The following is a 24,160-nucleotide window of genomic DNA, read 5'->3' on the forward strand; positions in this document are numbered from 1 at the left end:
GCGGGAGCAGGGCGGGGGAGGAGAAGGCGCGGCCGCAAAACTATGGAGGGGGGAGGTGGGCCGGGGGCTCGTCCTCTTTCAGCGGAGGGGGCGGAGAGCGAGAAGCGCCCCAACCACTGCCCTACACCGATGGGGCAGCGAAACTGGCAGAGGGGAAAGCAGGCGAGGGGCGCGCCAGGCTCGCGCCTGAGCCGGCGTCCGAGTGCGCAGCCCTGCACCGGCCGCGCCCCTCCGAGCCCGGGCTCCCGGAGAATCCCGGGCCAGCCCGACCCGGGGGAGTGCGGGCTACGGTCCTTCCTGAGTGTGCAAGCACCCTCTTGTGTGGCCACACGCGTGTGCATGTGAGCATGTGGATGTGTTCACACGTGTTAACCAGGGTCACTGCACACTGCCGTGTGGACGGACACACGCACGTGAACGGGCAAGGCTCCCCACCCAGCAAGGGTTGTTTGGAGGACGGCGTGGGAAGGGTCAGGCCCAGAGCCTCTGCCCTGCTCCTCTTCTCCAAATGTCCGTGAATCTCTGTAGGTACCTCACCCTGGCGGCCTTGGGTCCAGGCAGGTAGAGAGGGAAGCTCCGGGGGGACCGAGAAGGCGCGCCAGCTCCTCGGCTTTACCCCAAAGCGGGGTCTTGCCCCGCCCTTTGCAGCCCGGGTCCCCGCCCAACCGGGCTTCCTGTCCAGCAGAGGGCAGCAGGCCGCTACGGCGAGCTCTGGCCACGGGCACGGCACCCACTACCAGCAGAGGGCAGTGCAGAGCCTCAGTCTGGCCAAGGCTGTCCCTCACTTTGATCCCAGCGATACAGAGGGTCCTGGGCTAGGGCCACAGACTTAGGTGCGCCTAGAGAATGGGACCTCTCCTCAGACCTCTCCTCAGATCCTCCTTGATCAGCAGACACAGAGGATCAGCTGGCCCGAGTGTCTTAGCAGTCTGCAGAGTGGACTACCACCCTTAGGATCTCACTTTCTTCTATGTCCCTTCCATCTCCTCGAAGCCAGATGCCCTTTAACACTAAGTTTGATTACAATAACCATCAATGCTGACACCACCTGCCACATTCGACCCTTCACTATTGGGAGTGTATTACATTAGCATAGCACATTAGCGCCCCTGACACCGTGAGCGCACAGGGGTAGGGGTTCTTTCAGGCAGAGAAGGAAGCTGAGGCTGGAGAAGAGAAGACTGGCCCAAGGCCTCTCAGTCTCTGAGGCAAACCCCGCGATCCGACTCCCAGTGCCCCCCTCCCCCAACAGAGCCTGCCTGACATTCGTTGCAGATACCTGACTGGCGTGGTGGGGCTACCAGTCTCCCCTGCCCCCCATCTCCCGTCTCCACTGTTCAGCCTCACACGCACAGCCCAAAGAGTTGCACAGACTTCTGTTCCAGCTAAACAGATTCCGGGCACTTCTCAGTCTCACTGCCACGCCACTGGTCTGGGCAGCCCTGCCTGGAAAACCGTCCCCTGCGACCATCCTTATCCTAGGCCTAGCTGGAGCCCCTCCTAGCAGATGCGGATGCCGTGCTGTGCACTCTCCGTTCATCCTCCAACAAACCTCTGAGGAGGCGCTGTTGTTCCCCCTTGACGGAGAAGGAACCCCAGGCTCTGGGAGATTACAGGACTTGCCCGCGGTCACAGGGCGAGGAAAGCCTGGAATGGGAATTTGAATCGCCTTCCAGGGCTGAGTAAACCAGTAGGGGGCAGGCTTGGCAGAGGGACTTACAGGTGGGCGGGGAAGAGGGGAGGCGGCACAGGTGTCCTCGTCCCTTTCAAGAGCCCAGCGCAGGCGGTTCCCTGGTTCCTCAACTCTCTGCTGCCTGGACCCCCTTCCCAGACTCCCCAGCTCCCCCACCCCGGCTGCTGGTGAGTTACCCGTGAGCTCCCGCCCTCCCGCGCCGCCTCCTCCCACCAGCCCGACAGGAATAGACGCTCTCTAGCTCCTGCGTAAAGGCTCCGCCAGGCGCCCGGCGGGCGCGCAGACCCGCTGGGGGGCGGGGGCGGGGGCGGGGGCTATTCCTGGTGCGGCGACTGACGCAGGCAGAGCGCGGCCACGGCATCTCCGCCCCCGACTCACCTGCTCCCAGCCTCAGTGATCTCGGAGGAGAAATGGGGGAGAGCCCACTGCCCCCACCCCCAAACCCCAGATGCTGGCTTAGGAAGTCGGCGTCGGGGGGTGGGGCCTTCTGAGCCCACAGTTATCCCTCCGCACCTTGAGGCAGCAGGGATGACCAAAGAGCCGAGCGGTGTCTGGGAGGAACTGCCCCGCAGCCTTATTTCTCCATTATACACAGTATCCAGGCCATTCCACCTTGCCTGTCTCTCCAAAAGAAATGACTCCCTATCTTACTTCACCAATGGAAACAACAGGGTGGGGGAGGATTTGGGGGAAGAACTGGGAGAAAAGGCCTTTTTGAGGATCCAGCCTAGGCCTGGTGAGAGTGCAGGCTGCTGGCCTTGTCACTCAAAGACCCCATAAAAGGGTGGGGAGGCCCGTCACTGGGTCCTCACCCCGTCGGATGTCTCTGCATGAGCTGTGGAACAGGCATCTCTCAGCTCCTGTGTGGGGCGGTCCCCAGCAGAGCCCTCTCAGGGACCCCAGGTCCGTGGAGAATGTGAAACATCGGAGTGGCCTGGCCCAAGGCTTAACTGACAGAACCAGAGGACTGTACGTGGCAGCTACAGCCGAAGAATGTTCACCCACAATCTCAAGCCTTAGTCCTTGCTGGTCCACCTGCTTGGTGTGCCCTCTGCCTGGTTTCCACCTGTGCTTCAAGACCAAACTAAGACCATTTTCTTCTATTCCTGTCTCCCCTCCCCAAACTAAAATGGCCTTAGAAGCAAGGCCCCAGTCTCCTCTCTCTCTGTCCTCAGACTAGGAGCTCCCAAAAGCAGGCCTCAACCTACCTGTCTCACGGGTGGGCACATAGCAGATCCTGTCTTCAGGGTGAAAACTCAGCAAGTCCCAATAAAGCAGGAGCTGATGGCCAGAAGCAGCAGCCAGCCTGCAGTGGCTGAGTGGGAACAGCAAAGCAGAGAAACTGGAGCGGGTCTGCCAGGGGACTCTGGAGGAGGGGACGGGGCCCTCGAACCGTTACTCAGCCTCTACTGTAAGCCAGGCTCTGAGCTACACTTCACATACTTTTCACTTCAAGACTGGTATTGCTGTCCCTACTGTACAGTTGAAAACCTGAGGCTCTGGGGAGGGCTGGTATCTTGCCCAAGTTCACTATGTAAGAAGCAGAGCTGGACTTTGAAGCTCAGTGTGTGTCTGATGTCACAGCCCAAGTGCTGCGCTACCCCCACTCTGGGCAGCTGAGGATGCAGGAAGAGGGGCCGGTCCCCCAGGGCCCAGGAAGGAATGGTGGCACACCCAGGCCTGCCTGTATGCGTGCCCTATGCTGGTGCTACCCGTTTGCAGCCCAGCAGCCCGCGGGGTTTTACGATGATGATTATTTCCGAAGCCACTTGAAATTAATGACAGCTCTAAAATGGCTGGGATAGTGGAGTCATTGCTGAGACCTCTAATTAGCAAGAAAAACAGAGACCAGGGGCCGGGGAGGTGGGTGGGGGCTAGGCAGGCAGCTTGGGGCATGGAGCTGGGTTGGGGGGCAGGTTGGAGCCAGGATCCAGCAGGAGGTCCCTGTGGAGCTAGTGGATTCCATGTCCCAATTTATACCACAAATGTGATTCTGAGCGCTCTTAGTAACTTGCTGTGTGACCCTGAGGGGCCGCCGCCCCTCCCTGGTGAAAGCTGCCCCAGCGAGGCAATGAGAGGTTGGTAGGGGTGGGGAGGCGGTGTCTCTGTGGCCCTAGATAGAGGGGTGAATGGGATGCGGCCTCAAGAGGGAGCTCCTCAAGGATTCTGAGTTCCTAGAAGGCGGAAGCCCAGGAGCTGGGGGCACTGTAGCCTCCAGGAGCAGCAGAAGCCCCATACCCACCTCTGGCTGTGGCAGCCCTCTATGCTGGGGTTGCTCAGGCTGCGGGTATAATGAAGTCAGAAGGACTCAGGCTGGAGTGAAGTGGATTAGGACGCGGCAGAAAATCCATAGGTCAGGGCCCTACACTGGTGCAGCTGTGGAGGGGGGCGGGAGATGGGGGGCATCTGAAAGGGCTGGCAGAGAAATCCCTCCAGGAGGTGGACCTGGAGCCATGGCCAGGGTTAGGACCTTGTTGCCCCCTCGGAAGCCCCTCCTCAAGCCGGAAGGGACTCAGGGATGCCAGGGTCCCAGTGAGGCATGTTACAGAGGGTCAGGCCCAGGAACCTGCAAAGGAAAAGACGCTCATCCGGGTGCACCCCAGCTCGTGGCCTCCACATCCTGCATGGGGCAGCCAGCCCGGGGAAGGGCAGAGGGGCTCAGCGCAAAGGGCCTGTGCACATAGCACATGTGGAGATGTGCTGATCAACATGGAAGGACACCCACTGTGGCCAAGGCTGAGGCCAAGGCTCCAAGGGCAGTGGTGCAGAAAGCCATCACCACTTCCTTGGGGTATCCTGTTCCCTGGCAGCCCCCCACCTCAGGCATGTCTTGTCACTGACAGCTTTCTCAGACTCTCAACCCATTTTCTCCCACCTTTCCCCTTCTTCCCTTTCAGTTCAGGGCTCTGTGTGGCCCCCTCCTTCCAGAAGCCTACTCTGAGCACCTCAGTCTTCTCCTCTGTACCCTCGGGCACCTCTCTGGACCTCAGCTTCCTTCTTTGGAAGATAGAGTATCAGCAGAGCCCATTTCAGGGGGATGGTGTGAGGATCTTCTGATTTAATACACACCCAGTACTTGATGCTGGGCCTGGCACACAGTAGGTGCTTGATAAATATAGGCACACGGTAGGTGCTTGATAAATGTTCTCTGTTCCCTGGCCCCCCAGCCCCTCCTCTGTAAAGACAGGGGTTGACTCTAAGGTTCCTTTCAGCATTCCCACTAGGAGAAGCTTCGACCACGTTCTTCGTCCTCTGAGAATCAGGAACACCCTGAAGGCAGGGATTGATCTTGTGTCTCCTCCAGTTTCTGCAGAGAGCCCAGAGCCCTGATTCCAGAGGGGCTGATATGTGCAAATTAAACTCAACTGAAATCCACTAATCAGGAAGGACTGGTGAGTTCCCCCTGGAGAAGGGGGGCGCAGGGCATGGGGATGGGGACACTTGAATCCTCAACTCTCATCTCCCCTTATCTTGGGGCCTTGGTCACCCACGCCTCCACTGGAAATGTTCCAGCATCCGTGACATTCTCTTATCTAGCAGCAATGTAGGCAGCAGCCTCCACTACTTGGAATCACACTGAGAATTGGGGGAAACCAAAAGGCTCCTGGAGGACCCAAGGCAGGAGCCCTGCAGAGATAAGGCCTGGGGACTGGCCCTTACTCAACCTGGCCACACAGCCCTGCTGGGTTGGGTGCCGGGTTGCTGCACCCGTAAGAGCTGAGAAGCAGGAAATTTGTGTGGGGTCAGTGAAGGGGCTTGTCAGCCCTGCCCACCCCAAAATCCCTCCTGATGTTTCTGACCTTGCAGTTAGCTCTCCTTAAAACACAAGGAAGTGTGCATGCCACTCAAAACAAAAATGACCCCCCCAAAACCACAAAAATACCCAAATGATTAAATCGAGAGCAAAAACCAAAAAAGCTAATAAAAACAGCAGTTTGTAAAAAGGGACCACTCCCTGGCTCTTTGGGAATCTGGGCTCCAGGCTTGGCAAAGCAGCTTCTCCTGAGAGCCTGGGCTTGGCTGTCCCCACGGATCATGTCAGGGGGCACTTGAGCTAATGTGTGCAAACAGGCAGCACTATTAGCGAATCCATTCATTAAGCGCTTGTCTTGAGTTCCGTTGTGCAGCAGTCTTGTTTATTAACTTAAGTCGGAACCTGTTATTAAGTCAAAGGCAGCGGGTAGCGGCTCAGAAGGTATCTAGCCTTAGAGCCAAGCAGTCCTGAGTTCCAGTTCTGGCTCTATCTCTAACTGCTGTGTGACCCTGGGAAAGTCACTTCCCCTCTCTGAGCCTCAGTTGCCCTGTGATAGGCAGCTCCCTAAGATGACTCCCAATGGTCCCTACCTTCTGGCATCTCCCCTACTGCATGTAATCTCCTCCCCTTCAGTGTGGGCTGAACTGATGGAATCACTTCTAATGAAGAGAATCTGATAGGCTATCCCATCTGAGATTAGGTTACAAAGAGACTAGCTTTCATCTTGGGTGCCCTCTCTCCATCACTTGCTTATTCGCTATGACACATAACGGATGCCATATTATTAGCTGCCCTGTTGAGAAGCCCATACGGAAGGGAACGGATGTCTAACCAGCAACCTGCGAGGCCCTGAGACCTGCCAATACCCACACGAGCAAACGTGGGCAAAGACCCTGCCCAGTTCGAGCCTTGAGATGACTGACACTTTGGCTAACACTTTAACTGCAGCCTTGTGAGAGACCTGGAGCCAGAGGCCCCCAGCTGAGCCTCACCTGGATTCCTGACGCACAGAACCTGTAAGATAATACACATTTGTTGTTTTAAGCCACTAAGTTTCGGGGTGATTTGTCATGCAGCCATAGAAAACTAATTCACACATACTCCATGCATGAGATGGGCAAAAAATTTCTTTCTCCCAGGGTGCCTGGGGGCATTGAGACAATGCAGGCAAAGTGCCTGCTGCTGGTCAGGGTGAGAAATGGCATAGCAACTTGGCAGTTATCAAGTAAAGTTGAAAAGATGTGCACCCTGTAATATATCCCTTGGAGGAACATTCATGGAAGACAAGTACAGGAATGTTCACAAGTGTTCAAAACGTTTGTTCTAGTGAGGACCTGGAAACACCCTACATGCCCATCACTAGGAGAAACCATGAACAGAACGGTGCAGAATCATACAGTGGAATACTACATAGCCCTGAAGACGGACACACTGGTGCTCAGCATACCAGCGTGGGCGATCTCACAAACACAAGGTCAAGGAAAAAAACCAAAGATATGTACAAGATGGTACCACCTATATAAGGTTTAAAAGCAAGCCCCCAACCTTATAAGTTGTATGGATACCTACATATATAGGCAAAGTCTAAAAACACATGTAAGAATGACCAGTAGCGATTCCAGGGAGTGCTCCCTCTGGAAAGAGAGGAAGGAGAAGTGGTAGAGGCGGGCCTATCCCGAACCCCGCACTGCGCAGCTCACCGCGAGCAGGCTCCGTGGTTCTAAGCAACACGTTTTACCCTCTCGACAGTCCCATGGGTCTATTCTATTACTATCTCCTCTTATACAGGAGGACTTTGAGGCACAGGGTCTCCAGGGAGAACTTCCCAGGCCTTCGAGTCCAGTGGGAGGCCAGGGCTTGGTTCCTCACTCTGCCACCACCTTGGGGACACCACATTACCTCCCTGGCCTCAGTCTATTCTTCTGTAGTATGGGAGAGACTGGTCTTCTTCCCCCTTCCTAGGTGTGGACTGAGATGCTGAGAGTCTTGTTTCATCAATCTGGAATATTTGCAGGGCTCCCATGAGCCAAGCCTGGGGCCACACAAGGAGGTATGGACAAGAGAAGGTGTGAATAAGAGGATTCAATTCAACACAATTGAGTTCAACTCATCGACTCACTTCCCAGACAGACAATGGTTGAGGTTAAGCAAGATTGTCTGAGCACCTATGACACGCTTGGCCTTGCATTCAGTGCTTTTATAAAACATGTCATGTAAGCCTCAGTGCCACCCAGCAAAGTAGGGGTGGTTATCACCTCCACGTGCCCCCTTCCATGTCCAATACGGCCAATGACGAAATGACCAGCAGCTTCCCCAGGTCACACAGCAGAGCTGAGATTGTCACAATCAGCCCTCCCTCCATCCTGACCTGCCCTCTGTTTGGTGTTGGGGGCAGAGATGGAGCACCCAGGCTTTGCTGCCCTTTGGGGGATTCCAACCCAGCCAAGGAGGATCTGGGGGAGTCTCAAGGAGAAGGAGGTATGTGGGGAGAGCAACCAAGACAGGTTTCCCGGAGGGGAAGGGGCAGGTGCTTCGGTGGGCTCACTGGTGGGGAGGGAAGCAGGGGAAGCTTCCATCTACCCATCCATTCACTCCTTCACCAGCAAACATTCGATACAACTCTCTCTGTGCCCCAAAGAGCCCAAGGTCTAGCATGCAAGACCTCATGTAGCATGATGCAGGGAGAGACAAGGAGAGCGTGGGAAGATGCCCACACAGGGGTCAGGATGGGTCACTGGGAGGTGGTGGTGGCTGAGCTGAAATCCAGAGACTAAGCAGGAGGCCACCAGCTGTATGGAGGGTGGGGGATGGTGTCCGAGCAGAGAGAATGGCAGGTGCAGGGTCCTGACCCCGGGCCGGTCGGGACGACAGCTGGCCCTCGGGAAGGCCAGCACTGGCGCGGGTGTTTCCAGCTGCCCCATGAGGGGGCGTGGCGCTGAGGCTGCCACAATCTGTCTGCCAGGTAGGGGGTTTGCCTGCCGCATCCTCCAGCCAGCTGGACCCCAGGGCGAGCGCAGCCCTGTTAGGCAGGCTGGGCCCTGTTCCAGAGGGACTAAGAGCAGGGGAGTTCAAACCATCACGGTGCATGTAATTATGTGCAAAAATGAAGGCTAGCTCCTTAATAATTGATGGTGGGAGAGAGTAAACATCGGCAGAGGCACCCGGCTGCATCGCCCCGTCCAGTCTGGCTGGGACCCAGGGCGGCCGCCTGGCCACTAATATGCCCATAAATTATGGAAGTTATAAAAAAGAAAGCAGGTGTCATGTCGCACCCATAAACAGCTTGTTAGCTAAGACTAACAAAGGGGCAGCTGGCCGCCAGGCATCGCATGGGCTCCCAAACACCCTGCCTGCTTGCAGAGGGAGACGGAGGAGGGTGGGTGTGGAGAGGGCCTGAGAGGTTGGCTGGCCCAGCTTTCTGCCCCCTCCCCCCAGGCCCACTGTGCAGTCAGGCTGTACTGAGGCGGTCCACTGACAGGAAGAGCCAGAGCCAGATCCCCCAGCTCTCCCTCACTGCGGTGTGCACACGGTCACCGGACGAGCCTGCGCGGAGGGTGCTGCGGGAGCCCAAAGAGCTCTGAGGGCCCGCCCGGCCTGATGTGCTGAGGCTGATGTTGTGGAGAACCGGGTGCGGGGCCCAGCTACACATGGTGCACATCCCAGGGAAGCCGCTCGCTGCTTGTGACCTTGAGCAAGTCACCTACCCTCTTGGAGCTGCTCTCGATTCATGCCACCTGGGGACCGTCGTGCCTACCTGGGAGATGAGGAGGAGGGTCCCCAGAGAGTCTGTGTGCGTTATTCCTGGTGCATAGGGCACTCCCTAGTCCCCCCAATCTCACAGGAGCTCCTAATTAGATCAGGCCTAATGAGGCTTCCCTCTGCTAGGCTCTCTTTCCGCTCCATTAAGGCCCGCGTCCAGGACATTAGTGCGGGGCGGGGGGGAAGCTGAGGAGGGGGAAGATGTCCAGCTGCCAGGGCTTGGCCCACCCCAAGCTGCACCACACACGGGGCATCCCCACCCCCCAGGGAGCAGAGGGGGAAGACGGAGGCAGGGCTCCGGAGATAGAGCTGCCAACAGAGAGAGGCCTCACTGGGCATGGGCAGGGATAGGAGGTGGATGGGAACGCTGGCATTTTGGGTCCTCAGTGATGAAGAACTTGGCGCCCCACCGCCTCTCAGGCTGAGGGTCTCTGGGATACTTTCTTCAGGGAAGTGGAACCAGGCAGCCTGATTGGGCACTTGGGCGCCCCTGGTGTGCTCAGCTCTGCCGAGGGCTACACAAGGCAAGCAGTGGCAGTCCAGGCCTAAGAAGGCACCCCTTCCCCAACCTGGCCCTAAAGAGGCAGCCAGTTCACCCATAACCTGCTGGAAGCCACACAGGGAGCAAGGCTGAGCATGTCACCTGGGCTTTGGGTGGCCAAAGCTCTCTAGAACTATCCCCTGCTAGTACCTTAGTTCTGGAAGCGGTTTCCTTCTTCCAGAGGAAAGAAGGGAATCCTGAAAGTTCTTATTAGCTACACTTTGGGCTGGGCCTCTCCTCTGCGCCCCTTATCTTATCTTGTGCAGCCTTGGTCTGTCCCACAGCAGCCTGTTTTGCACATGGATGGAGAGACATCCTAGCTTCCAGAGGCCACGCAAGTCAGTGCTGGAGCCTGGAGCCTCGGCCTCCTGCCTCTCCCCACATCAGCTGGACTCCGTCCCAGGAGGAGGTGGGGAGATTCTCACGCTCCATGCTCAGCGTCATGTTGTGACAACTGGGACAAGTACTCTGACAGCCACTGTGGTGTGGCATTCCCAGGAGCTCTCTTCCTGCCCAAAGAATTCCCTGCCCTTGGCACCTGCCTGCCCATCACCTGCCCAGTGGGGTAGGGGGCAGCGGGGGCGGGTGCCTGTAGTAGCAGCCACATGGCCTGGGCAGAGAGGGCTGGAGGCCTCTCAGAAGGCGGCTCTTGGGACTGGGTGCTCAATGGAGTCCTGAGGATACACCCTTCCCCCGAGAGGGGACATCGTTTGCCCAGGATTACATAGTCATATGTGGGGGAGCTGGAACATGTCTGTCGGGTTTCTAAGACTGCACCAAACTGAATGGCTGCGGGTATATGGGGGGGGGCATACAGATGGTGCAGGGATAAGGCCACCAGCTGCTACAAAGACCTGAGCAGGACGTGTACTTTTGGGGATGCAGTGGTCAGGTCAGGTCAGGTCAGGGCCCTCATGGCCCCCAGAATTCAGCATTCGCCCTTCTGACCCTTGAGGGTCTACCCCTTCCTGTCTCTGTCTCTGTCTCTGTCTCTCCCTCCATCTCTCAGGCTTACTTTCCTTCACTCAGAGGGTCAGGGGAGAGAAGGCAAGCTAGACCCCTGGACAGGTAACAGGTGGTCCTGACCAGGCCCCCTGGATGGTGCTGGAAGCTGAGAAAGAATGGGGCTCAGGAAGGCTGCCTGTGCTGGACCAGGTGGGAGAGCAGGGCTTTCCAGGGGTTCGGGGGAGAACCACGATCCTGGGGGTTGGACAACCTCAAAGGCAGGAAGGGCCCTATGTCCTCCCTTGTCTGGGTCACATCTTGATAAGGACTGCTGGAACTGTCAGCAGTGGTCAGGTTACACAGAGGGGTGAGAGGCCCACGGAGGCATGTGGAAGGGGGTACACAGGGAGGAAAGCCCAGGAGCCTCAGGTCCCCAGGGCTTCTTCAGGGCCTCTTCAGGCTACGTGGCCTGCACTGTCTTTCCTGCCATTCTTGGGCGTGCCACCCTGCCAGTCATAGCACAGGGGGCAGGGAGGGGAAGTACTGAAGGTGGCTTCCCAAGCTCCATGGTCTAGGGTGTGCACCCCGTGAGGAGCCACAGTGCTGGCCCAGAGGCAGTAGGCTGAGGGAAAATCTTAGGCAGGGACGTGGAAGGCAGGGATGTCCTTCCTGAGAGCCTGGTGCCACCCCCAGGCAGGACACCCAGGTTTTTGCCCCCCCACTTCATCTCCCTCTAGTATGGGGCTGGGTGGGGGAATGATATCTGCAAACAGGGAAATGAGTGAGTGTGATACATGGGAGAATCTTCAGGAATATGGACTCCTCTGGGTAGAGGACTTGGGCAAGCCCCTTCACCTGCTCCAAAGCATGATGAGGATTACTGCGATAATCCATTCAGAGCCCTGGGACTTGGGCCTCAAATACGCTTAGCCCTCTAGAGGCAAGCCGTCGTGCTCATGAGTCTAGCAGGAACAGTGGTGTCGGCTTCGTGTGTGTATCCGATTTTTGTGGTTGCTGTTGAAATATCACTGTGTTGTGCTGGAGATGTGTGCCGTGTGCCTCGCGGTTAAACACGATGTATCGCTCGGCTGTGTGTGTCAGGGTTTGGTATCCTGAGCAGGACTCTTCTGTGTCTCCCTCCATTCTCCAAGGCCCATCAGTCCAGACGGAAAACCCAGGGCCTCATTCGGGGCTCCCAGCTGTGCTGGGGCAGCAACTGGGGTCTGTATGTGGGCAGTGCCCTCCCTCTCTATCCCTTCTCAGCCCATGCTGTTCTAGGAGCCCAGGGGTCAGGTTGGTGAGGGGTACCCTAGTTCCTGGGGTCCCGAGGACAGGGCTGAGCCCCTATCTGCTCCTTCTGGGCCCATCCGCTTGTGGCATTTCTGTTCCTGGGAAATGAGGTTGACATTAGTGGAGGTGTGAATGACAGCAGGAGGGCAAGAGAGAAGCCAGCACATGTGCCCTGAGATGACAGGAAATGGGTTCCAGAGCAGGGCTGAGCCGGGAGCAGGCTGAGCCCGGGCCGCTTCTCACGGGCCATTCCTGCAGCTGATGGGCACGGCACTGCCTCCCTCAGTCCCTCCAGCAACATGTGCAGGGGGAGCTGCTGTGCCCATCTCACAGATGATAAAACTGAGGCTCGGAAAGGTGAGATGACTCACCCTATTGAAGCCGGAACCAGCAGCGAGGTCCGACCCTGGTGACAGTCCTAGAGGTTTGGGGTCAGATGGAGGGCCCTCTGGTGGAGTCCTCTCCCTGGGGTAAGTGACATGAGGCTCAGGATGGCAGCCCGAGGTGGAGAGATCTGGAAGGCAGACAATGGGAGAGCCCCCACACTCTCAAACCAAAACACAGACATTCAGGCAGTGTGTTCACACCACCTGCTGGGGCGTGAAAACCAGCCATAAATACCTGGCTCCTCAGACAAGTGGGGACAGAGGCCCGGTGTGCCCTCAGGAAATTTCCAGTGACTCACAGACTGCTTGACCTCCCTCTGCATATCCAAACACTCCTCCCCCAGGCACACCTCCCCAGAACTCACTTGTCAGGGAGCTCTAGCCCCGCCACAAAGAGAGCAGGAGGAGAAGACCACCCGCCAACTCCCCAAATCAGGGGGCTGAGGCATCTGGAAGAAAGGAGCCCCCTGGCCGGCCAGCTTGCAAAGACTTCATATATCACAGCCCAGGAACCCGGGGCCAGAGAGGGTCCCCGGGGTGCACAATGGGGTGGGTAGGACGGGGTGGATGGAGGGCTGACCCTGAGGTTGGCTCCCTCTCACCAGCTTGTTCTGTCATCAGCCCAAGCAGTAGGCGGAAGGGCGCACCTTACTACCACCAGTGCCCAGCTCTCTCTCCACTCTTGAACTGGCAGGAGTATTTTCACATTTAGTGAACATGCTGGAGGCTGGGGGCAGGGAGGCGTGTCGCTGCACACATCATGGCTAAAGAGAAACGCCAGTAATATTTGAAGTATGGAGAGCGTCATGAACAAATTCAGGCCCACTATGTTGGCCCCCCCATCCCCAGGCAGTTTGGCCCCTCACACTTGCGGGGCTGCTGCCTTGGTAAGCCTGTGGCTGCGTGCCAGCACTCACTTCGTGCCATCGCATGTCTTACTGGTCCCACTAGAAAGCTGGCTCCGGACCTACTTTAGAAAGGCTGGTGGCCTTTCCTGCAGCCAGAGGTCAGCCCTGGGAACTAAGAATAAAGAGAAGCAAAGTTAAACACTTTGCTGATAATTCTCCCCTTGTAGTGAACCTTGCCAGCCTTACTCAGGTGCGAAGGAGAGCTAGCTCAGGAAACTAAGATCCCAAATGCCCCTCTAATGCCTCTACTGCCGCGAGGGGAGCCTGTGAAGGAGCCAGGGCATGAGCAGGCCTCCCTTTCCCCATCTGTAAATTGGACAGCACTGCCTGGCTGGCCTGCTTCATGCAGGGGCCAGCAGCATGAGAGGGTGGTGAAGGGCCTTCTGCATGAGCCTGCTGAGGGTGTGATAGGGCAGACCCCCAGCTGCAGCAGGGGCAAACACATCTATGGCCCCCATAGTCAGTAAAGACACACTGCTCCTGCGTGTGTCAGGGAAGTGTGTGGGGCCCAGGCCTGCGGTCCTGAAGGGACTCCACCCAAATACACAGCCCCCACCCCACCCCCACATCAGCTTGCAGGAGGACCTGGGAGTGAGACAGAGGCGCCACCCACCCTGGGCACACATGCTGGCACACTCTGGTTCTGTCCCCAGTGCCCTGCTGTCATGGCAACCAAGAAAGCGGAGTCGGGGGCGTGGACGGGGAAGGAGGAGAAGGGTGAGGGGAATGGGCCGTAGCTCACGATTCCTCAAGAGGGCTGAGCTCTCCTTCCTTCCTGTTTGTGCCCCAAATTTAGGTCACAAATCTATAAGCAGGTGGAGCAGGGCAGGAACCACCACCAGGAGAGCCAGATGGGAAGCCAGCCAGCCCTCTCCCCTGGGAGCAGATGCGCTTGAGTATAAACCCACCTTCGGGGCAGGATTTGAGGGCCAGACCCTGGCCCGGACATCCCTCCATGCTGAGCCTACCACGATTACTCTCCCATCTCCTTCCACCAGCCTGAAGTTCCAGCAGGAAAGATTTCCTCCATCGGGCCTCTGAGGCAGCTCTGTCCCCAGAATCCCCCCCAAGAAGGGTGGGGACCTTGACAGCATTAAGTGCCTGGCCTGGGATTAGCTGACTGGCCAGGGAGGGTGTGTTCCTCTAAACTTGGCCCTGAAGGGAGCCATAGACCCTGGAGAAGAATAAAAATGCCTAACACGTCCTAAGCATTTACTGTGTACCAGGCACCAGGGCCCTCCTATAGTCTAGGCAGGAACTTGTTCCCTACTCTCAATAGCAAAACGAACAAAGCTCTGTTAGTGTCCCATTTCACAGGTGAGGGAACAGAGGTGCAGAGAGGCACAGTGACTCACCCAGGGTCACAGAGAAGTCAGTGGCAAGGCTGGGACTGGCACCCTGGGTACGTTCTAGCCGAAGAGTGTGAAGGTGCAGGGAGGGCCCCAGCTGGTTGGGTGTATGGCAGGGGGCTTAGAACTTAGAGTCTAACCGTCTATTTTATAGGTGCTGATACTGATGCCAAGAGGCCGTTTCCCTGGTGGGAGTCTAGGGATGGACGAATGGCCTGAGGAAAACCCAAGGCCCCTGGAGGCTCTCAGACCAGGCCCTGCTATGGTTCCCAGGCTGTCCTGCCCCTGACAGAAGGCACTAGAAAGCCAGAGCTGAAAGGGATCTGGTCCATCTGCCATAGCACAGGTCAGCGGAGAGGCAGGCCCAGCTTATAAGAGGGTCTGACATAAGGTGAGTAGTCATCAGAGCAGGAAGGGAGAAGAGAGGAACCCTGGGGGGTGGGAATGCCAGGGGTCTCCCTAGAGCAGGCGGTCTTACAGGAGTGGTAAAGTCCTGACATGCAGAGAGGGGAACAGACCTTCTAGGAGGAAGGAACAGAAGGTACAAGGTGCAGAGGCTGGACAGCGTGGGGCCCATACAAGGCCCATGGAGTGACCACAGTTGTCCAGCATGGAGTCAGCATCAGTTTATGCCAGAGGCCAAGTGGGAGCCCGGAAATTCCTCTCCAAGGTCTCCCTCCCCAGCACGAGGCCAGTGTTTAACCCATTGCTGAGATGCCTCCTATAGGGCCCAGGGGCCTGTTGTCCGCCCTGAGACTGAGCCAGGAAGAGTCACAAATGCACCCAATGTTAACTCTCACAGATGGCTTCTTTCATCAGCACTGCCTCTGAACGCGGGTTCTGGCCGGCGAGCAGCAGCTGGTGGCTCAGGGCAGTCGCTGGGTCAATGGCAGCCTTGCTGAATGCTGCAAGCCCAGGACAGGGCTGGTAACACCTGGGGATCCTCTCTGCTGCCACGCCCCGTGCCTTTCTCTTCCCTGTCTGCTTTGCCCTTCCTCCCTGCACCACACCCTTCTTTCCTTGTGTTTTCCTATCATTGTTCCTTGATTTTATTTTCAGCCTTCAGCACTTTTCCTGAAAGGGAACAGCTGGGCTGCTGGAGTCACAGAGGAAATATTTTTTTGACTACTTTGCAGATTCCCCTTCTCTATGAAAACTGACACCACCATTGCTAACTGATGGATGGACAGCGAGCAATTTATTTCCTTAATTCCTTCTTCCCTCCCTTTCTCTGTTCTAGGATATCGAGGAAAGACAAGGCCAATGGACAGCGGTTGGGGAGAGGGGATGGGAAGCTGGGAGGACTTGGGTATCAGGTGGCAGCTGGGGCCCCTGGTAGCATCGTTAACCCCATTTTATAGGTGAGGAGACGAGCCCCAAGATCACCCAGACACGATAATAATTACAATATTAACATTAGCCATAGAGCTAGCATTTAAGGAGCACTTGCTGGGTGCCAGGCACTGTGCTGGACACTTGACATGCAAGGAACTTCTGCAGCAGACACATCACTGGCCCTGTTTTATAGAGGGGGGAAACTGAGGCTCACAGAAAGGTAGCCACTAGCGCCAGGCCACACACCTGGGCCAGGAGAGCTGGAATGCCACCCACACCACACCTGGCCATTCTGCCAGGCACACCCCTCCCCCCACTCCAGCTGACTGGAAAGTGGGAGAACCAAGACTTCACCCTGTGTTTATCTCCATTCTCATTCCAAGGCTGGGTTTTATCCCCATGTTGATCGCTGTTGCAGAGAGAACATTAAATAGCAATTCTAATCACAGAATGACCTGGCCTGATCCTGACCCTGACCTTGATTCCTGAGGCCAAGGGGTATAGAGCTCCTGGCCCCTGGGGCTTTGCTGTCAAGTGACAATCACAGGGAAGCCAATTTGATGTCTACATGGCATGTAAGCATGGGCACAGCATGTGCACGGATGTGACAGGAGACCCGAGGCTCTCGGCGACTGCCACGGAGGACAGAAGTGAGGGGGAAGAGGAGGAAGTGAGATTTCAGGATAATCTGGAAAGTGAAAAAAAATTATTACGTGTCAAAAGGAGTCGGGAGGCTTAAATGACTCCCAGGTGGGACACAGAATAAAAGAGTCTTCACTGTTATTTTCCCATGGTCTCCACGCAGGGAAACCGGCGAGGGTCGCCATAGCAACCCTGGGCATCCGGCAGGGGGCGGCCAGCCCTGCAGCTCCGTCTGGGTGGAGCAGGGCCAGTCCGCGCTGCAGGCCCCACAGGGTCTGGTCCTGGGTCACCAGCTCCTCCTGCCCTGGAAGCCATCATGACAGGGAGAGGACAGACTGGAGTTGCCTGGCGGCGGGGCAGGCCAGGTGGGGCCTGGCAGCCGCAACTGAACATGGAGACGTCTCGGGTGGTGAAGGGATGAGGGGAAGGGCTGGGGGGTTGTCGAAGGAAGCAAGCAAATCCCGCAGGGTGGGCCCAGAGGGCAGAGGCCACACATGGTCACACAGACAGCTGGGTGAGGACTGGGAGGGGGCAAGCGGTAGGGGGGTGTGCGTGCTCCCACACTGCCCTGCGTCTGTGTTAACAGAGTGCGAGTAGACATTTTAGAGGCTGAGTCTAGAGTGAATCTGGCCTCACTGGGGGGCTTCAAAGGCAGGGGTCAGGCAGGAGAGGAACATGGAGAAAGAAAATACCACCTGGAAAAAAGTAGCTATGGCCGACTCATGCATCTGGGTCCACACATGGAGGCCACTTTTGATGGAAAACTGAACTGGGGGGGAAACAGAGTCCGCCATTTGTGGAAAGAGAGCTGGGAGCTCACCCCCTCTTTCACTGTGTAGCCCTAGTAGCTGACACTCGAGACAGACTTTTGAATAAATGAATGGATGACAGAAGACTGAATGAATAGTGTTTAGAAAGCTACACAGAAGCTCTAAGGAGACACCTTCTCTCTGATCATTTGCAGGCTGGTATTCAAAGAGCTGAGCCGCTAAAGAATCCAAACCCACCAGAGAGTCTGCCTGGCTCGGTTGGTAGAGCGTGCTTGACTCTTGATCTTGGGGTCATGGGTTCAAGCCCCACGTTGGCTGTAGAAATTACTTAAAAAAAAAAAAAAGCTTAAAAAAAAAAAAGCTTAAAAAAAAAAAAAAAGAAACCAAACTGACCTAAAAATGCAAATGAGGGAGTGGCTAGACCTAGAAGCCAGAGCAATCCTGGGGGGGCGGGGAGGGAGGCGGCGCCCAGAGCTTCCGGCAACCCCTATCTGGAAAATGTGCTAACAGTTCCTTCTTAAGGCCAAATGATAAAAGCCCAAATTTGTATCAAGTAGTGACTGATAACAGTCAATTTCTACCAAGAAAGGACCACATCGTGCCTAGGTGCTTAGATCTCTCTAAGTCGTGCTCTGACTTAATGAGCAATGATCCCGGAGCCCGCGCTAGTCTCCCCGCTTGAAGCCGACTTCTCAACAGCTCAGCAGCTCAGATACAGAGCAAGCACAGACTCGAGGCCCCTGACTGACGAGCATTGCCAGCAAGAGGAGCTACAGCCTGGGGGCAGGGCCACGGCTGGGCCGGCTGGGCCGGCGCTTGCCCCAGTGAACCGCCACACTCTTACTTTCGGGCAAAGATGCCCTGCAGGAATGTGGGGGCATGGGGTCTTTGGGTCTCGGGGAGCCTGGACTGAAGGCTGAGCAAGGGTGGCCATGGGGAACGTCTCAAACTCAAGAAGTCAAGGGAAGCCACAGAGCATCGCTTGCCATTCGGGCCGGAACCCTGTTCCACCTATTTGTCAAGGAGACATCCCCTTGATGAAGGCCACGGGGCTCCTGAAAAGCAAGCAGGATACACAGCGGAGTCAGACGGTGTGAGCGGATGTCACGGACCCACCGGTTTTGGGCAAATCTTGCCTTCTCTGTGAATCAGGAAATCAGTGGGACAGAGCCACCCTCCCAGGGCCGTTGTGAGTATGCAATAAGACGACAGATACAAAAGTGCTTCATTAATGGTAAAGTGCCAAAAAGAGTTACTACTATTCTTGCTGTTATTGATTCACTGGGGAGAGAGGTCCCTTCCCACAGTCCCTGGGGGTAGGGGGCTCAGAAGCCTCCCTGGACCTTCCAGCAACATCTTTTCTCCACACTAGGAAATCCTGGCTGACAGCTCTTCTGTACTCCTGAACAATCCCAACATCTCTTGCCTGAGGCTGCAGCTGGAAAAAATGTGTGTGTGTGTGTGTGTGTGTGTGTGTGTGTGTGTGTGTTGCTACTAGAACATGGAAATCACATTTCCCCACGTCAGTATATCCTCCAGGTCACGTCTGTCACTCATACCCACTCCAGACACACACAATGCCTCCAAGCCATTGCCCCTGCTGTTCTCCACTCACAACCTGCTCCCCATCCTGGCCCAGTTATGTGGTTCGGGGTCTAGCTCCAATTCCTCCATCACCAGGGAGTCCTCCCAGATTTCTCCAGCTCAGTGGTGGTCAATGGTGGGACCAAAAGATGGGAAATTGGGCTCAACCTATAGCCTGTCTGGTTTGTGCCATGGCTGCTGACCAGTGAACCTCCTTGGAGGGAGGGTGCCTCGTCACACCACCTGGTCTTTGCCTGGCACCCATCCGTCTCCTCTGACTATGAGCTGCTGCAGGTGAGGGCGGGGTCTGACAGGCAGGCTTGAGTGGAGAGCAAGGGACAGTAGATGGATAAGGCCCTCTCTCCCATACTAGCCACTTCACTTTTGGAAGGGGAAATTCGGTGGCTGATAAAGAACCTCTCAGAACCCTTATGTTAGGGTTGGAGATGAGGACCTAGGCCAATCTCTTAGTGGGGGGAGACTGAAAGCCAAAGAGGGATAGGGACTTGCCCAAGGACACACAGCCTTGTGTGGCTGTGGACTCAAGTGACCCAAGTCCTAAGTCACTGTCCCTGCCCGCTGTCCCTTACTCTCTCCCCCTCCCCAGGCCTTGCTCACTCATCTTGGGTTCATCTTGGACTCTAGGGCAGCCTTGCAGTTTCCAGCCAGAGAGGATGGCATCTTCCAGAGGGATGAGGGAAGGTGTTGAGTGAGAGGCGGGGTCCCAGCCTGATGGGCCACCTAGACCACCCCCGGCCCTCTTGGTGTAGAACAGAACATTTGTTGAACAGAATTGAATTTACTGTTCGATTGCAGGAGATGTAATTTGATCTGGGTCTTAGGAAGCCCTTAATAAAGTCAAGGTATTACTGGTATCTGCTGCTTTTTTTCTATTTGTTAAAAGCAGCACTGGGAGGGGGAGCTCAGCTGGGGGTAAGGGAGTCTGTCTGCCCATCCTGGCTCTGCTGCCACCTTGCCGTGTACCACCTTTCTCTGTCCCAGAAGCTGAGGTCTTCAACAGCAAGGTGGGGACTATCCATCAGCTCTAAGACCCATTCAGGGAGACAGCCAGGAAAGAAACCAGGGCATAGATCTCCTGGGACCTGGGAGTGATGGGGAAGACAGCTGAACATTTATTTGGTGCCTTCTGTGTGCCAGGGTCCCCATTCCCCTCAGCACACTGTATGCTCATGGCATCCCTGTGGGGCAGGGGCCTGTGGTCACCAGGAAGGAAAGTTTGCTGAGATCCCAGTTTTCTTCCTCTCAGGCAGGTGGTAAGGGACTGTGCTTCCCCGTCCCCCTGGAGGTTGAGCATGGCCACGTGACTTGCTTTGGCCAATGAATGGTTGGTGAAAGTGACCCGCATCACTTGTAAGAGAGCTTTAAGAACCCGTGTAGAAGAGGCCAGGCCTCTTCTTGCTACCACAGTATTTGGGTTGAGAGGTGGCAGCTCTGCAGTCTGGGGTCCAAAGTGACAAGGAAGAACAGACCGACCCTGCCCCGGTGGCCATCGGGGCAAAAAATGCACCAAAGCCGTTTTAAATCTCTGAGATTTTTTAGGTTATTATTACAGCAAAACCTACTTAGTCTGACGGATGCGATGCCACTCCATTCTCTGTTTTCTGGATGAGGAAAGGGAGGCTCAGAGGGGTTCAGTTAACCTGCTGGGGAACCAGAGTGAATTAGCAGCGAAGTTCAGAGTTGGTCTCAAGATGCTTGATTGCTAGACTGTGCTCTTCCTAAGCTGGGCGCCTGGGGCTGCCCTGGCTGGCTAGGTGTGGTCAGACTCCAGCCACTGGGGACTGGGCTCTGCTGCTTAGCGTCCACTCCTCCTGGTTTTCCTGTCTTTGCCGAGTGCAGTATCCCTGCAACCCCACACAGTGGCCCATTGGAGAGGCCAGACTGGGGCCTTGGTCTGGGAGGGCTGGAGGACAGGGGCCTAGAGGGGCCATGGATAGGGTTCCAGAGCTAGGCAAACCGGGGCTCTCATCCCGGTGCTGCTGCCCTAGCTGGGCAACCTGGGGCAAGTTACTCTCCTTCCCTGACCCTCAGTGTTCTCAGGTGTCGGTGGGAATAACGCTGCTTCCCGAGTTACCGGAAGAATGACACGCGATGGAAAGACCTTGGTGCCTAGGAGGGCTTGACGCTTGGGCACCATTTTCGCTGGGGGCAGGGCCCAGAGCTGAGGTGTCCCCGCCCCCCACCTGAGCCCCCCTGCCCCCCACAATGGGAATAAAGCCAGACTTGCCTCCGGTTTTCTCTATACAAATCCTAAAGGGAGTCTGCCCCTCAGCTCCTGGGGCCCTCCTCAGCCCCTGGAAGAGGGAAGCATAGCAGTCTATACCCCCATTTATAGTCGGGAAAGGGCCATCCGGGGAGTAGGGGCTTGCCCGTGGTCACACATCGGGAAGTTCCGGCTGGAGTCACAGTGCTAGTCTCACTCAGTAGCCTCGTTTTCCAAGGGTCTGGAGGGGACTTCCCAAGAAGGAAGGCTGGCTGCCCCAGCCATGGCCGGCAAAGCTTCCAGGCAGAGGAGCTGGGGAAAGCCGGAGTTCAGCAGAGGTGGCCGTTCTGCTTTAGTGCTGCCCCGTGGCCTGGGCCTGCCTGGAGCCTGGTTCTGCCCCTAGACCCCCAGCCCCCAAGTTACCACCCACTCTTCTTCCCTGTCTGGACAGCGCGTCTCTACAATGCCGCCTCCCCGGAACAGGGCCATGCTGGCTCCCCCCGGCACACCTGTGCTCAGGGTGGTCTCCCCTCCACGGTGGTGAGCGCCGCGGGAAACCTGCAGGTAGGTGCTATCTCCCCATTTTACAGAACGAGGAAACAGAGGCTTGAGGAGCCTCGTTTGCCAGAGGGTGCCACAGGTATGAAGAGACGGGGCCAGATTCACTCCCAGATCTGTCTGCCCCCAGAGCCTGTATTCTTAGTATATCCACCCCCCATCCCTTACCAGATGGATGGGTGGAAACAGCCCTCTTCTTTCAGCTCCCTGCATCCCCCAGGCCCCACCCTTGCATGACTCGCTGTTCTCCAGGCAGCCTTCCATGTGTGGAATCCCACTGCCGAGCTACTAAAGCCTGAGCAGGCTGTGGTGCTCTCAGGTTAGAACAGACGCCTGCCTCTGACCTCCTCTGCCCCAGTGTCGCTACCCACAGAGTGGGCACTCAGGGGACAGAGATGAGGATAAGAATCTGGAAAGAGGCCAACAAGTTGGCTTGAAAACTCCGGCAGGGCGCAGGGTTGTGTAATGAAAGGAAAAGGTTTACCAAAGGCCTGGGCAAGGGGTCAGAGGGGATGCCAGGCCCCCACTTTGGCCCTGGGCTCAGCTCTGGGGAACATAGGTCCCCGATCAACCCCCACGAGCGCCAGAGAGCCCCCATCATTCCCCTCTGCCTCACTCTCTCTCCCTCCTTGTCTTTTCCACCCCCTTCCCCTGCCCTTTTTCCCTTCCTAAAAAACACAGAGAAATGGGATTCAGAAGCCTACACCGCCTGCGAAGTATGGTTCAGCTTCCCCAAAAGAGGAAATGCCAGCGTGCGGGTTCTCATGGCAACCCCAGCTCCTCCCCCTGCACCCACCCCGCGCCCATATGGTGAGCTTCAAATGGCACTGACTCAGCTGGGCCCTGGGGTCCGGGGTCTGGGCCGCAAAGGGGTGATGCTGGTTTACTTGGCTGCTGCCTGCCCTCGCCAGAGCCCACCGTCCTAAGCAAAAGGGCCCATCTCCTGCAGGGACTCTTGTGGTGGGGGGGCTGGCTGTCCAGCTGGCCCAGGCCCTCCCCAAGGAGCAGAGAGGTGGGGGCAATATTCTGGAGCTGCCTGAGCCCTGACCCGGGGTGGGGGTGGGGGTGGGGGGCTTTCTGTGGTCAGCAGTGATCTGGCACAGCCTTTGATGGGGGGAAGGGGAACAGGGACCACGGGACAGGCAATGACATCTCCCTCTGCCTTTGCTCCCTGACACATGCCCTGGACTTTGGGAGCTCTGTGTTAGGTGTGGAGGGATGCAGGGTACAGGATGGAGCTGGGCAGCTTCTCTTTGCCCCTGGCAGTAGCACACCAGCTACCTGCCCCACGTCACCGCAAGCCGCAGACAGCACAGGTGACCAGCAGCCCCGGTCTCTGAGCTGCGGAGTGAGGACGTGAGGCTCGGGCCCTTGCCATGACGGAGCCACCCCAGGGCACTGCCCCTTCATACTCCTGGCAGTTCCCAGTGCCCAGGGCAGCTCTGACCAGTCTGCCGTGGGCACTCCTGCTTTTCCAGGCCACTTGGCATGTACATGACTAATGAAATGGAAGCCAGTGCCAGGCAGGCTTGGGGACAGCAGGGCTGGCGGCTGAGAAGCAAATCTTCTAGGACCTGGCACCCACCCTGCTTCCTTTTCCAGGGCCCTGCAGGACAGACAAGCACAGCAGGGCAGTGGAGAGACACCTAGGTCCCTGGTACTACTACCTGGCTCCTCCTCCCTCCATCCAGCTTCTCCCTGGAGCAGCTGCTCCAGACCTTGGCCAGCCCTGGGTCACCCTCGAAGCACCACCCTGGGTGGGCTGGGTGGAGTGGGGATTAGGTTGTGAGGAACCCAAGCCCCAAACCTGAGAGGAGTGGAGGTTGGGACATACTGAGTCTGGCGTAAGGAGTGTGGTTCTCTCTGCCACCTTGGGGCCATTATCCCTGCATGCTCTGAACCCCAAACTTCTGTCTTCATCCGTCTAGTAGTCTCCCATTTCGAATCCCTCTCCCCAGATATCTCTATGAGTGTCAGAGTCATGGAACCCCAAAGGGGATGGACCTGACCCCTTAGGAACACATGGGGGGGGGAGGCCCAGAGAAGGTCAGGAATCGCACAAGGTCACACAGCAAGTCTGGGGTCAAGCTTAGGCCCCAAAACAGGTCCCCGGCCTCCCTGCCCAGGGTCCTCTCGGGAGTCCCCAGCTGCTTCCTCTGATACCCTCTCCCCCTCAGCTGACAGGAAGGATGGATGGATGGATAGACGGATGGATAGATGGATGGATGTGGGTGGGGGGGAGCAAGGATTCAGGAACAGATGGGCTTTGAGGCTCCGCCGCGGGGGCCTGGGGGAGGGGGAGGAGGCCCGGAGAAACTGGAGCTGTTACAAAGTTGCGAGTTAAAACATTCTCACACTCCCGCCTCCTTTACTGTTCTGATGCACCAAGACGTGACAAAAATGTGTCAGATTTTTAAAAAAC

At 56.8% G+C, this 24,160-nt stretch overlaps 1 protein-coding gene across 5 annotated transcripts in view; it reads right to left on the minus strand.

The window, feature by feature from the left end:
• LINGO1 (leucine rich repeat and Ig domain containing 1) overlaps positions 1-24,160 on the minus strand; it is a 195,226-nt gene that overhangs the window by 20,210 nt on the left and 150,856 nt on the right. Inside the window, exon 1 of one of the 5 annotated variants that reach the window (XM_019805837.2) lies at positions 20,540-20,562. The exons of the other annotated variants lie outside the window; for them this stretch is intronic. The gene's annotated coding sequence lies outside the window, so the exon portion shown is untranslated. Of the gene's footprint in view, positions 1-20,539; positions 20,563-24,160 lie in introns of those variants that run through there. 5 annotated transcript variants of the gene reach the window in all.

The sequence above is a fragment of the Ailuropoda melanoleuca genome, chromosome 9 (assembly GCF_002007445.2).
Source record: "Ailuropoda melanoleuca isolate Jingjing chromosome 9, ASM200744v2, whole genome shotgun sequence".
Classification (NCBI taxonomy): domain Eukaryota; kingdom Metazoa; phylum Chordata; class Mammalia; order Carnivora; family Ursidae; genus Ailuropoda; species Ailuropoda melanoleuca.